The sequence below is a fragment of the Aquila chrysaetos genome, chromosome 16 (genome assembly GCF_900496995.4).
Source record: "Aquila chrysaetos chrysaetos chromosome 16, bAquChr1.4, whole genome shotgun sequence".
Lineage (NCBI taxonomy): Eukaryota > Metazoa > Chordata > Aves > Accipitriformes > Accipitridae > Aquila > Aquila chrysaetos.
In genome coordinates, this window is record NC_044019.1 from 11,948,094 (window position 1) to 11,961,997 (window position 13,904).

General features: G+C 52.5%; 1 protein-coding gene across 5 annotated transcripts in view; it reads right to left on the minus strand.

The window, feature by feature from the left end:
- DUSP8 (dual specificity phosphatase 8) overlaps positions 1 to 13,904 on the minus strand; it is a 48,675-nt gene that overhangs the window by 34,377 nt on the left and 394 nt on the right. The window contains exon 1 of one of the 5 annotated variants that reach the window (XM_030038854.1): positions 13,725 to 13,817. The exons of 2 other annotated variants lie outside the window; for them this stretch is intronic. The gene's annotated coding sequence lies outside the window, so the exon portion shown is untranslated. Of the gene's footprint in view, positions 1 to 12,568; positions 13,095 to 13,164; positions 13,275 to 13,724; positions 13,818 to 13,904 lie in introns of those variants that run through there. 2 more of the 5 variants (XM_030038853.1, XM_030038852.1) reach the window with 2 other exon arrangements.

The window sequence follows — 13,904 nt, forward strand, 5'->3', positions numbered from 1 at the left end:
TTTAGGAGCCTTTCAGGTCAGAGCATCTACATAGCCGCCTGTTGTACGGATGCCTTTTGCCACCCTGGCCAGCCCCAACACACCATGTTTGAGAGGCAGGCACACTGGGGACCTGCATGGGGCAAGATGTCTCCTCCTTTCCGTGTTCCCAGCCCAACAGCTCCTACACTCAATTTGCTTTTTCTGACCCCTGCCGAGCACAGAGCTAATGGTTTCACAGAAGCAGCTTAGCTCAGCTCTAAGGTTTTGCTGCCGCATGGTAATAGCTAGTTCAGGGCCCATCAGACACATCACCAAATCAGGTTTGCTCACCCAAGTCCATCACTTCACATTGGATTTCACCCGCCTTTTTATCAAAGCCTGCTCACAGGTATCTTGCCAGCTTGCCTCCTGGCAAGTCAAGAGAAGATGACCTCTCTTGGAAGCCAGGAAGTCGAGCTGACCTTCACTCCTGCCTTCAAGAAACAAGCCAGGCATTAGGGCGGAGCAGAGGCCCTGGGAAGCTGTACTTGGACTGAGATGGCCCCGAAGTGGCTACTGCTTTCCAGTATCTAACTTGCACAGACTTTGAAAGGGGGTTCATATACAGGGGTACATATCTGGGCTCCATCTTAGGAGCTGAGGAGGGTCAAGCCTGGTGCTCTCTGAATTGCTACCAGAAGAACAAATTTCCTCCACGCCCCTGGGGTTTGCAAGAGCAATAGGCAGGCTGGGGGACATTCAGCTCAGGGTGTCGTCTTAGGTTTTAATGGCACACATCATTGCAAGCATGTTTTAATGGCATTAGGTTTTAATGCTGCTGCAGTCATTCAGAAAATAAGCCTGGGCTACTATCAGGCTCCTCTTGTTCCTGCCAGACGGTGTTTTAGAGAGAACCCACAAGCTGTTCCATGGAAGCTCTAATGCATCTGAATTAGGAGGACTATGAATACCATGCCTGAAAAGGCCAGCGTAAAGATTTTCATTGACTGCTGCAGGGCCAGGATTTGGTCCATGGACTAGAGAAGGCTTATGAGTCACCATGATCCGAGTAAGCCAGCAGTTCTTGGAAGCTCCTACGCTTGAAGCCCCTGTGATGCAGGCACGTACTGCAATGGCAGCTCAAGACATAAAAGGGATGCTTGAGTAGGACACACTACTGGGTAAAATGACAGGGACCTCAGTTACCAGTCACCAAACCTGGAGGACACAAGCAGCGTGCAGGAAAAGGATGGAAAGCCACAGAATATGAGGATGGGGGGGGGGGGGGGTTTCCAGCATTTTCTCTGGCTCATGACTCCAGCATTAACAGCTCCAGCTTCCCTGGGCTATCAGACCAGCCTCACAAAGCAAGGAGTAGATGTCCCACGCTTCAGCCTCAGGATCCAAGCTCCCAATACAAGGCCACAATAAGATGTGCAATCCTCCCCTGCCCCTGTATCACACTCCTGCTACCTCTGCCAATGTGTTAGTTTAAATTAGGGTGCGGGGAAAAAATCCCTTAAAAGCTGCAATAGTGATGGTTTCTCCTGGCACAAAGCATTTTTGGCAGCCCTGCGGCACTACGGCATCGCTGTCCCCAGCCCCACGGCGAGCTTGTATCGCTCTGTGGCTCCTTGCGATGACTCCAATTAGAGCTGCCCCCTCGGCAGGCGGCTGGCGGTCCCCCTGCTGCAGGAACCCCGCTCTCCCCAGCACTCCTCCAGGGGGGCTTAAAAATTGAAACAGTTCTAATTAGGGGGTCTGAGGGGGAGCGAGGCTGGCTCCTGCTGGGATATGACACACCTCATTACGTCGCTACCGCCTTGCCAGAAGACCCCCTGCTGTACCTTGGCTATAGAGCCAGGGCACTCAGAAAGGATGCAAATTAGCCAGCTTTTCCCCTTCGTCTTCCTTTCACACCCCACTCCCCAAATCACTTTCTGCCTCCCTTCCCCATCAGGACACCAGGCTGCGAATTCTTCTCGGCTCTTCCAATTACATTCAAGAAATAAAAAGGGGATGGAGAGAGTCGACAGACAAAAAAGATGGGGATAATACCATGGCAGAGGGATGAGAATGAAAGACTGAAGTGGGAGGAAGGAGTGATCCAACACGCGGGGACATATTGCACAGTACCTCTGGAGATAACATGGTATCTGCTCTCCAGATAATGAGCAAGGGGTAAACTTTGGGGGTCTCAGACACAAATAGAGGGGTCTGGGAAAGATAACAGATCCTTCATCACCTAACCGCTCTGAGAGAAACCCACTCAGAAGAGGCCTTCCACGCCTGAAGCTCTGGCAGATGACTGGGAACTTGGGTGGAAGTGATTGGAGCAGACAGACGAGGAGGTTTCCCAGCTCAGCTAATAGCTGCCCTCCTGCAGGACAACCAGATAAACGTCTGCTTCAGCACGTCCAGGTGGACCTACCTGGTGGCAGACATGTGTGACACATGAGCCAGGTGCCACTCCCAGCTCCACCTGAAAGATGTAGGAGAAGGCAGGGCAAGTTTGGTCCATTCTGCCCCTCTTTCCAGGAGCCTTTACGGGCGATGGGGATGACTGACCGAGCGCAGTCATAGGGAGCTGTAACCTTGGCATTAGACCCAAGACACAGGGACTTCTCTAAGAGTATGTCCAGCCAGGTCAAAGGCAACGAGCCACTTCTCTGCCAGCAACCACAGGACATTTTGAAGCCAGACTGAGGGGTGGTGGGTTCATCCCCAGCTAACAGGTGCCCAGGTACCAGCAGAGGCTACGAGAACTTCACAATACCTCACAAGCTGTGTGTGAGATGGTCTCCGAGAAGAACGAGCTCTAACGCCTCCGTACCTGGGAAGGCTACCAGAGAAGGAAGGAAGAAGTCTTTCTGCTTCTGCTCAGATGGGTCAAAAGGAAAACTGAAGCAACAGGCATAGCCATGGAGCACTGCTGAAGTAAGAGATCTTCTCACCATGGTGACAGGAGACCGGGGAAAAGGTTAACCTGGAACCTAAATTAGGGTTTCAGAAACATAGCTGTGTCCCTCTCTTATCAGTTTATTAAAGCCATCATAATCTTCTTGAGTGTTCCTGAAGAACATTACCATAATCCTTTAATCCCACCTCTCCCTGGAGTGCCTGTAATGAGGAGATGGGCACATGGCTTAGCTGAATGGGAACAGCCAAGCAGGAGAGGCCACACTGCAGCCAAGGGACAGAAAGACAGGCAGAGCTTAGCACACAGGCTGGGCCAACTGCCTGCTCATCGGGACTCTGTCCCCGGCGTCACCTCCACGGACGTGCGTCAGGTGAGGGGTGCTGGCCACAAAAGTCACGAGCGTGACAGAGATGGATGCGGCAAGCCAGGCTGAGGGCAAGTGGTCAACCTGGCTGTGACTGACCCTCTTCTGGTCAGGCTAGGCAAGAGAGCAAGAAAATCCAAAACACGCCCTAGCCTGAGTCTGTGTGGCACAACGGATGACGGGAACTCATCCCTATGCTAGCCCCACACAGGTCACCAATGTGGAGGCCACTTCCCTAAATTTCTTGTCTTGCACAAGGCCCCCAACTGAGAGACGTGGTAGAGGAAGGGCACTGATCTGGTTTCTCTTGTACTGGAGACATCAACTGGGAGGCCAGCATGTCTCTGTAGCAACTATAAACCTCAGTAACTGGCATGTCCACTCTTTGCACCAAGACAGTAGTTGTGTCCTGGAGAGCTCTACCCTCCACACACAGTCCAGTTGAGGAGATGCTCCCCTCACTGCTTCGGGCAGGCCAGCTTTGGTGCAGGAAGCAGCTCTGACCCCATGAACACATTTCCATCATGTAAGTGAGACTGGATCTACAGCACACTCCCTGTGATGCTCATCCCAGGAGCATGCTCTTCTGGTGGCATCTCCAACTTGAGTTTACCAAGGGATAAGAGCACCACAGAGAAACGCCGGCTCGTTTGTCCCCCGTAACCCATGAAAGCAGCCGTTCCCAAAGAACTGCCATCTCCATCAGGGACCCAGCACCACTGAGCTAAGCGATCTGGCTTTTCCCCTCGCAGTCCATCAGGGGAAATATCCATGTCCTCCAAGCACTGCAGCGAGATGCTGCCTGGCCAGGGCTCCTCCATCCATCCAGGTCAGCCTTGCCACCAGCCCCAGGCTTACCACTGGGATGCTGGCAGGACCCCAATGGCCCTTAGCTCTCCAGACACTTATTAAGATGTAAAATGCGGCACTTTAGCCAAGTCCTCCACTCTTTTTTTTCTTCCCCATCCCCTCATTTCTTTCAAGTGCTTCGGCACTTAGCGAACTCCCCTCGGCAGGCTCATGCTGTTTGAGGGATTCCTAAATCACGGGCCTATTACTAATTTTTATTATTTTGCAGCAGCAATCAGGGACGCGGGCTCATTAACAAGTTAGCACCTCTGGTTTCCCTGGAAACCCGCAGCTGCCAGGCAACGGCTGCGTCTCCGGCCCAAGGCGATGCTACTGCAGCGCCTTCGGCTCACTCCCGGAGAGATGCTCCGGTCCTGCACGGGCTGATGAACCCAGCTTAGCAAACGGGATGGGGTTAGGAATCTCCAGGATCTGTCCCTCTGCTCTACCCCATCTGCTGTGAACCTCAGCCCATCTACTGATCCCCTTCGGCCACTCACAGCACCATAAACTGCGTGGCAGCTTCTCCCTCCCAGCGAACAGGCTTTCTCCAAGGGCAAGGAATTTGGAGCACTAATGATCCCCCAGGGTGGGAGTGGGACAAAGCTGTCAGGTGCCTGCAGTAGCCACTTTGGAGGTGATGTAACTGCTGATGATTTCTTAGCAGCTACTCAAGGTCCCTTTAAAAGGCAGCACAAAAGGTTTCTCTGCTTGACGATGGAAAAATGGAGTGTTTTTTTTCTTTTGCTCCTTAAAACGAGGCTGGGAAACATCACTAACCACATCCACTAACCCACATGCAAAGTCTGCTTGTCCACCTTTCCCCAGTGAATCTCAAGGGTGGGGAGGAACTACATCTCCCAAGCCCCAGCAGTACGAAGATGTAGGGGAGATGGCAATGCAGTCTGCTGCCTGCTCTAAACCCCCCAACACCCCCAGGGGGTTTTCCCAGGGCAGACAGAGGACTCCTCCACAGCCTCATCCATGCTGATCTCATATCCCCATCTCGGCTCCCTACGCACTGCAGGCATCCTTCCGCCCCGGGGACAGAGACTCTGTGCACCCCCTCCACGCAGGGAGGGCTTCAGGAAGGGGGGAAGGGGCAGCCTCCCCTTCTTCCTACTGCACATCACCGGGAGGCAACCATTGCACCTTTGCCAGGGTTTCAGGCCCAGCTGCTTGCTGATCTCACGATTTTTAAAATTTTTTTTTCCCCTCCTCCTTTCTGTGCCGCAGTCTCCTTTCAATTCCCGTAGGCTGGAAGCAGCACGGTGAGGAGCCCTGCAAGGAGCTGCACGCACCCGAGCAGCACCAGCTCGCCTCCCCATGCCTCTCATTTCACCTCTGCACCTGCAGTCCTCGGTCCAGAAGGTGATTTCCACTGGAAGATGTGGTTGAAGGACCAGGATGTCCTTCAGCAAAGAGTCAGATGGTGCATTCACACTGGATGAGGGACATGGTGTGGATGCACGTGGCAGCACTAGCATGGGGGTGGTAAGCCTCAGGTACGTGGCTGGCGGCATGGGGCAGCTCGGGGGCTGCTCACGCTCGAGCTGCAGACAGGAACACAGGGATGAAAGGAAAGAGGACAAGTCATAGCCAGCAAGGGAGTCTTTCCCATGCACCCCTCACCCCGCAAGGCAGACTGGCTCTTCTGGTTGCAGCTGAGCCAAGCAAAGGGGTCCCTCATCCCCTCCCACCACCTGATGTGCCAGCAGCTTTGGATGGGCTATAACAGCAAGTGCAATCGCCTCCTAGCCGGCTTCCACCAAAGTGACCCAGGTGTAGTTAAGGATTTGCAGACTGGCTGTTCCCAGAAAAATTTCTGACTGCAGCCATGATGGTCAGTCTGGAGATCCAGTCAGGAAAAGCCAACAGGGACAGCAGGGAAGGGAATGTACCAGGAGTCTGGATGACAAGGCCAGTATCTCCTCCTCTTAGACTTTTGCTTTTAACATGATTTGTATGGTTTTCCCCTTTAGGATAAAAACAAGCTTTCATTTTAAAGCCTACAAAATCTAAGACCAAAGGTTATCCATGACCAGCCAGCCATTTAATTGCTGCCTTTGCCTGCGCTGAGGATGGAACTCCCAAGCACGCTGCTTTCTAATACAAAAGCTATCCCATTTCCATCCTCATCTTGCCAAGCCAAGAGTTGGTCAGGCTCTCATCTCAGAGCTGAAAGCACCTTCTGCTTTGAGCAGCTTGGCACACATCACAGAGGACATGTCACACTGGAGAAGGGAAATCTAGTCCTATTGATGCTTCAAGGGCCCTTGCTGCCCACTGCCTGATATCCCCATCATTTGCTGCATGACCCCATGAGCCCAGCAGGCTTATCTTGGGGATCTCCAGTAGCTTGTTTGCTTTTTTGCAACAAGGGCAGACAGAGGCAGCCCAGAAAGGTATGCGGTTAGATACTTCTGCAGGGCTGGTCTGGCTCTCTCATCCTGGGACACCAGACACCGTAAATACCTGCTGGGTGCATTTGCAGTCTCCTGCAGAAAGGGTCTCCAGGACATGTGTACTATTTTCCCACAACGCCTACACGCTAAGTGAAAGAAAGCACAGGATTAAGCTGTCGTTCTTCAAGGCTGCAGATAAATACACCAGCATTTCACTTCTTAAGGACAATCCCAAGCGACATGAGTTTGTCCATCTCAGCAGAGTGCCAGGGACAGTCACGGGTGAGGCCAAGGCTGGTGAAGCAAGCACCTAGCAAACACAGGGGCAGCCTGCTGGCACCTGCCCAGCGCAGTGTCATTAGCCCCCGCATATTTAAATGACAAATAGGACCCCTGGCCTCACTGAAGAACAACGTTGTTGCTGCCTCCTGGCAGGTTTTATGCAGGTTCTGACAATAACCGGTGCAAAGTGAGGTGCAGATCCCAGCACAGGTTCCCAGCCAGCAGAGGCTAATGTCCACAGTCACGCCACCCTACACCCACTGAAACTCTGGCCCTCCTTAGGAGACCCAGAATTCAACCCAAATGCAAGGGGCTACGCTGGTTTTCCATGGGATGAGACACTCCCCAGGGCAGTAAATATGTTTTGCAAGACTTTTCCGACCTGGTTCAAGGCTTGCTGAATTTCCTGTATTCACACAATAGCCACATTGCTTACAGGTTTGGGATGAATTAGCACTTGTCAGCTCAGGCTCTACCTCTTACCACAGCCCCAGTGAGGAGGCACCAACTCTGAGTTTCATAGGACTACCTTTATCTAGAGAAAACACACAAGACAGGCAAAGCCCAAGATGACGTTCCTGCCCTGCTCTCTCCTTTTCCCTTGGGGGCTGTCATTCATTACCAGCTTGTTTTGTCCTGTTAATCTGAGATGACACGGGGGTCAAACAAAGTGTTTTGCAGGTCTTCCTCCATCCTCACCACCCTGGACAAGCACGTGCCCATTAACCACGCCGAGCCACGGCTTGCTGGTCAGATGCCATAGATCTTCGTCTACAAAATCCTACAGCCTGGCCTCTTTACTGAGAGCTGGGTTATTGCAGCATTTTGTAACATGGGCCTTCTCTCTTAATCCGTCTCATCATTGCTATTGTGGGTGGCAAACTAGATGAACTCCTTCACTGGGGGAAATGAGCAGCAATATTCCCCTCACCAACTCCAGGCAGACATTGAAGCACGATATATACATTTTTTTAACCCCAGTTTCAAAAAAAACCCAGAGATATATCATGACATCCACCCAGAGCTTCAACACCCTCCAACTCATTTCCGTGCCAGCAGGTCTCACTCATCCCTGCTTCTGACCATGCAACAGAAAACATGGGTAATCACACCAAGCCTTGCCCCTTTAGGGTTGCTGGTTGACCCCCAGCTTAGGGTTGCTGGTTGACCCCCAGCTAAGATCAGTTCAGTCCTCCTCACCTTCCGGCCTGTCCTGCTAGACTGAACAGAGCTCACACTTATCTTTGTATCAGTTACTGCTGAATGAACCTTGCTCAGGTGCCAGACAAAGAGGCAGCCAAGCTCAAAGCAGAAGGGATTGCGAGGATGACACAGAATTACAGGCATCAGCATTCAGCAAGCAAGCGGAGAACGCGCTGATCTATTTTTAATGGTACAATGCAAGTGCTTTACAAAAGGATGTGTCTGGGGAGATTCTGCCCAGTCAGAGATTTGCATTCGGGTTTTTTGCAGCAGTCAACTTCCCTTGGTGTGCGGGAGGCGTTTTGTCCCTTCACCACCCCACAGAATAATTCAGAGAGCCCTGGCTCAGTTTCGGCTGGAGGCTTGTCCCTCTGGGTCACCTTCCTGCCCTGCCACATCCTTCTGACTTACCACCAGAAGAGCCGAATCTGAGGTGAGCAGCAGTTAAGGTGTAAAGGAGAGCTCCAGGCTTGCTTGGCTTCTGGGTCTCAGCCCTGCCGAGCAAGCAAAGCTGCCGGTGGACAGAACATCTCTGCAAGGTCCACCGACAGCAGCAAAGCGGTTAACGTGGTTTTTCACAGGCTAGCTCACAAGTCAGCAGTGCTGGCACCCTCTCCGCACCAGCCCTCTACTCAACAGCCTCAAGTGCCAAGCGAGGCTCAGGCTGTGCCCGTCCGCTCCTCACGCAGGGCTGCCGGCCAAGGCAGATGAAGATGGCATGAATAACTCCACTCAAGCTACGGCTCAAGGAGGACCAGGCTGCCATCGCAAGCTTGGAAATGAGGGTTGTTAGAGGCAACGCAAAAACAATCGGATGCTGTAGATAATTCTTGGTTGCTTCTTTTCAACAGCACAACCCAGAGACTGATGGACCCTCTTTGTTTGGAGCAGATTGCCTGGCGTTACCCAGGAGGGGCTGGATTTCAATGGGAGATGTGTGATTTAAGCAGATGCAGGTTTAATGTGTGGGAAGGGCTTGACTCGCTTGACAAAAAAACCCCTGCAATCACCTAATAAATGGACTGAAATTTCTACCAGAGCTTCTGCTGCATCAGCTGAATTACCGAGTGCTAGCTTTAGACAGCCGCACTCCTCAAAGAACTAAATCCCCTATTAAAAAGAAGAAAAAAGGCAAGATGAAAAGCCGTGGATGCGGGCACACTGCACACCTACATGCCGGATGAGTAATGCGGGTCGGCAGAGATGAACCGGAAAGACGCACTGCATCATTAGCAGGGCTGGAGGCCGCGTGCTGTGGAGGGGAGGATGCCAGGGTCATGCTGTCATTGGAATCTCCATACGGGATCAAAGCAGTGGTCCACCTCGTTTCACATCCCCTCACCATCACTGCCTAATAACAGGTATTTTACAAAAGCCTGGGAGAAGCAAGGCAACCAATAATTTAGGTTGAAAGGGACCTCAGGAGCTCATCTGGTTCAACTCCTCTCTCCCTTAAAGGAGAGCTAATGTCAACACCAGAACAGGTTGTCTTGTCCTTCTGGTCACCAAATGACTTGTTCCCAGTCATCAGCAGGCTTGGAAATTATCCTCCCCATAACTCAGCATGCAGAAATGCTGCACAGAGACCCTCTTTTGCAAATTGCTAGAGCACCCTGAAGGGCTCTGGAGAAATTCCTGAAGAACACAAGGTCTCTGCCCCAAGAGACCCGAAGGCTTGGTTTAAAAAAGGTACAATGAAGTCAGACAAGTCATGCATGCACACATTGGGGTGGGCAAGCAGGAACCATGAGGGCTTTCCATGCACAGCAAACAACATGGAAAAAGGCATAAGACGAGTGGGAAGAGAAGAGGGAATCAAGGAAGGATTTCCAGCCCCAGATAGGTTGCTGGGATGCTCTTAATTTAAGTCAGTGCAAAATGCATCACTTATTTCACCTTTATGCAACACAGTCCCTGCATTTCTGTGCTGTTATTGCTCCCTGTTTGCACTAGGAGACTCTTCATGTACTGGACCAGTTTCCAGTGAGCACCTCCAGGTTCTCCTCTGATCCCAGCCTGGGCTACCACTGTACCTATCTTCTGAAATACTGATCCTTCCAAGGCACCACACAAACAAGCACTACTTGTCGTTTTTGGAAACTGGAGGTCCAGAGCAGCAAAAAACCCACAGAAGCTCTGGGCAAAGCAAAGGAAGAAACCCCCTGCACACCAACCTAGATTACCTTGTCCAGCTGGGTCTAGAAAACCTCAGAGGAAAAGCCAAATAGCAGAGAGATGGAGCAAGCTGTCCTACAGGAGCCATGGCAATCTGCAGCGTAGGCTGGGCAGGGCCCTGTGCTGGGCACAGCCCCCCAACATGGCCCTCCTTTACTCTTACTGTCCTTGCTCGATGTGGAGATGGTTGAGAGCCAAAGGAGCCTCTCGGATAGCATTGACCCAAAGGCTTGCAGTAGAAAGTCTGCAAACCTCTCTTGGAAGAGGAAGAGATAAGACCCTGTTTTCCTTTCTGTGACCTCATGCTAAAGAAGAGACAGGGTGACCAAGGCACCCGCTGTGGCCAGAGCTTGGTATGTTCCACCACAGTCTCAGTTTCTGGCCCGATTCTGGCAGAGCATCTCTCCCATGGGGATGTGACGCATGCTACGGTCTCACCCTCCATCAGAGGAGCAGGCGAAGCCATCAGGCCATCGTCGGGGTGCAATACACCGTCGTTCCCGCAGGAACTGCACTGCCACTAATCACTGCTGCTTTGAGGGCAGCCCCTGATGCCATTTGTGCAGAGCATCTTGGCACGGTCAGTTTTTACCCCCCTCACGATCCCCTGGCTGTGTTACAATCCTGCACAGGAAGTACGCCCAGGTCTCCTGAGCAAGCTTGAGAAAATCTTGAGCCGAGAGCTCGTTTAGCTTCTTATCTGATGAATGCTCCCAGGCCACTCACCTCCCTTCCCCAAGCCTGCCCGTAATTACGTCAGGTGCCTCCTTCCCACTCGGCATCAGGTGGGACAGGTGTATCTTCAGAGAAGAAACGTAAAGCTTGAAAAACAGGTTTTAAAACCCAGAGGGCATGGGGATGCAGAGGAGCACGTTGAAGCTTTCCCCACAGGATGACGGCATCGTCACTCTGGCTGCAGGAGTTTCTCTGCATAGCAGCAAGGAAAAGAGCAGGGTGAGACCCAGCGGCTGCGCTTGGAGGAGCGGGAACACGCGGGTGTTTCTGCAGCCATCTCCCCCTTAACACTGCCACTAAACCCACGGCGGAGGGCAGAAAGGTCTACAAACTCTCCTAGTGCAATCTCCCAGCTGTCCTACCAGGCAGAGAGGAGTCAGCATCTTCAAGCTCCTTCTCTTTCTCACCTCCTTCTCTACAAGACTCAGTTTGCCAGAACTGTTTCAGTATGACTGCAGCGTCCTATGAGCCTGCACCATAAATCAAGGCTGCCAAGCACTGGAGTACCTCCTTTTCCTCCTTCCATCCCTGACAGAGTTAACATGCTCTGCACCTGCCTGTGTCCAGGGCTTCAGGAGCCGAGCTGTGCACCGGAGCAGCTAACCTCTGATCCCTGAGAACAGCCTCGCTTAAAGGCAACGAAGCAAATCCAAAGAGGAAAAGCACCTATAATGCACTCCCTATCTCTTACGTAGATTAAAGCAGCTGGTGCAGAGGTAAGGGGGGTAGGGATGGAGTGGGTACTCACTCATATTCATGCCAAGAGAAGTAATTTCAGAAATCCAGAGCCACAACAGGTCTCCAGCCTTTGGGGAGGTCTTTTTAGGGGGGACGTGCCTGCAGGGGGAGAAGGTAGTTTTCTCCCACCTCCCAAGATCCAGTTTGGCGGTATGGGACAGACACTACTGCAAAGTCCTACCCAGCCCTCGGGGGTGTTTTGGTAGTAATAGTAGTGTTGCATTTAATTTTAGGTGAATTTAAGCTCTCCAAAGGCAGGCACCTCAGTGGCTTTCTCAGCAAGGTGCCTGGCACCCAGCAAAAACACGCTCCACAGACAAGCACAGTGCAGTATTTGCAAGAATAATTTCCATGCAAAGCCCCCAAGTGAACGCTCCTAAGGACTCTGGCCACTTGCTCAGCTCTCACTAGCGTAGCTGAGGCTAGATTTTAAACGGCAATGCTAGATCCAAGTTTTCCTTCCCGACTCCCTACCTTTCGTCAAGGCAGGGACAACTGAAAGCCATGGGGGGTAAATCTGTTGGGTTAAAAGCCTTTTGGTGTGAGATGCTGCCATCTCGGCTTGGAGACCCTCCAGCCTGGGGTTTGTGCTGCTCGAGCGTGTTGCCGATGGGCTGAGGGCAGGAATTTCTGCTTACTGCCATCGCAAAGAGGGGTTTGGGCATCCATCTGCTGCTCATGCGCCTAACTGTCCTCTATGGTCCCAGCCATTTGGACAGTCCTACACATCCAGGTTCTGCCAGTATGGCTGTGCCAGGCAAAACTGGGGACAAGACACCTGCAAAGCCCTTGCAGGCATTAAAAAATCCCCAATACCTCCAGCTATGGCCAGGAGGGTTTTCTCAGTGCTGCAGCTTATTTTGTTTTGGGAACTGTTACAAGCAAAACCAAAGCAAGCACAGGAACCCCCAAGCCAGAACCGAAACCCCAACAAACCTCTTCCGCAGAGAGAGTCCTCCCGGCACGGACACCCTCCGACAGCACGAGCAAACCCCGTCTGACAGAGGCAAGGCCAAACCCATAAGCGCCAATTCCCATGCATCGAGTCCTTCCGAAAACAAAGCTCTCCGCAGCCGCGTTTGGGCGCGTAGGCAGCTGTGCCCCGAGCCTTTTGCCTTAGCGCAGGAGGATGAGACAATGCAAGTGAACGTTAAACACCGCTCCACGGGCAAGCTGCTTTCAAGGTTAACATGGCCCCTGGATTGCCAGGCGCAATCCTCAGCGCTACCTGTTCAGGGCTTCTTGGATATCCTGACCGTCTCCTTGAGGGGGGTCCTGCCTTTGTACCCCAAATTAGAGGGAGATTGAAACCTCCAGCAACTATTCCCAATGCATTTGTCATCACTAGCTGCTTGGGACAGGAACGGTCTCTTCCACACATGCTTATGCAGCACCCAGTTCCCACCAGGGAGCTGTTGATAACTACCGCAATATGAAGGATAAACGCATCCGTGCCTAGAAAAATCCAAATATCCTTAACAGAACAGCACCGCACCGCGTCCTTCCTTCTAACGAAACCGCAAATTACTGACCTGTGCACAGAGCTCCCCCAATGCAAGCTGAAGCACTGACATCAGCTTTTGCTGTTGCTCAGGAATTTAATTCTGGGGGAGGAGAAAAGGGAGGGGGGGAGCAGGAAGGAGAAGGAACTTATTTATCAATAAGGGAAATAATCAGGAATCTTTAAAGACAACCAATGCTCAGCACAGAAAGCAACATTTATCACTATATAATAACTGGAGGGGGGGTTGTGGGGGGGTGTGATCAATCGGTCCATGCACATTAGGGGAGGTGGAGGGAATTATTTTAAACAGGCAGCTTAACTCATTAATCGCTAGCAGCGCCTTTGGAGCCGCAGCAGCGAAGTGTTGCATGAAAACCCCCGCTGTCGAACACATGCCGGCTTCGTTTAAACGCCAAGGACACGGGGCGACACTCCAACCTCTTTCATCATCAGAAAAACCACAGCTCTGTTAACACGGCTTCCTCAAACCCCAGGTCTCAGCCCCCAAGATAACCCCCCCCCCATACGCGACCCCCGGCCCGGCAGGACAGCGGCTATTCCCCGGACCTTCCCAAAGCCCCTCCTCACCTGCACCACCACCGCCCGGCAACCGCACACCGCGAAGGCACGGTGGGATTTTCAACGCGCCCCCCCCCCCCCCCGAAAACAAGCGCAGCGTCCCCGACATGCGCGGCCGCGGAGCTCCAGGCCCCCCCCCCATCCCCGCGGCGCAGCCCGCTGCAGGGCTGCTCCCTCCCCAGCCCCAGC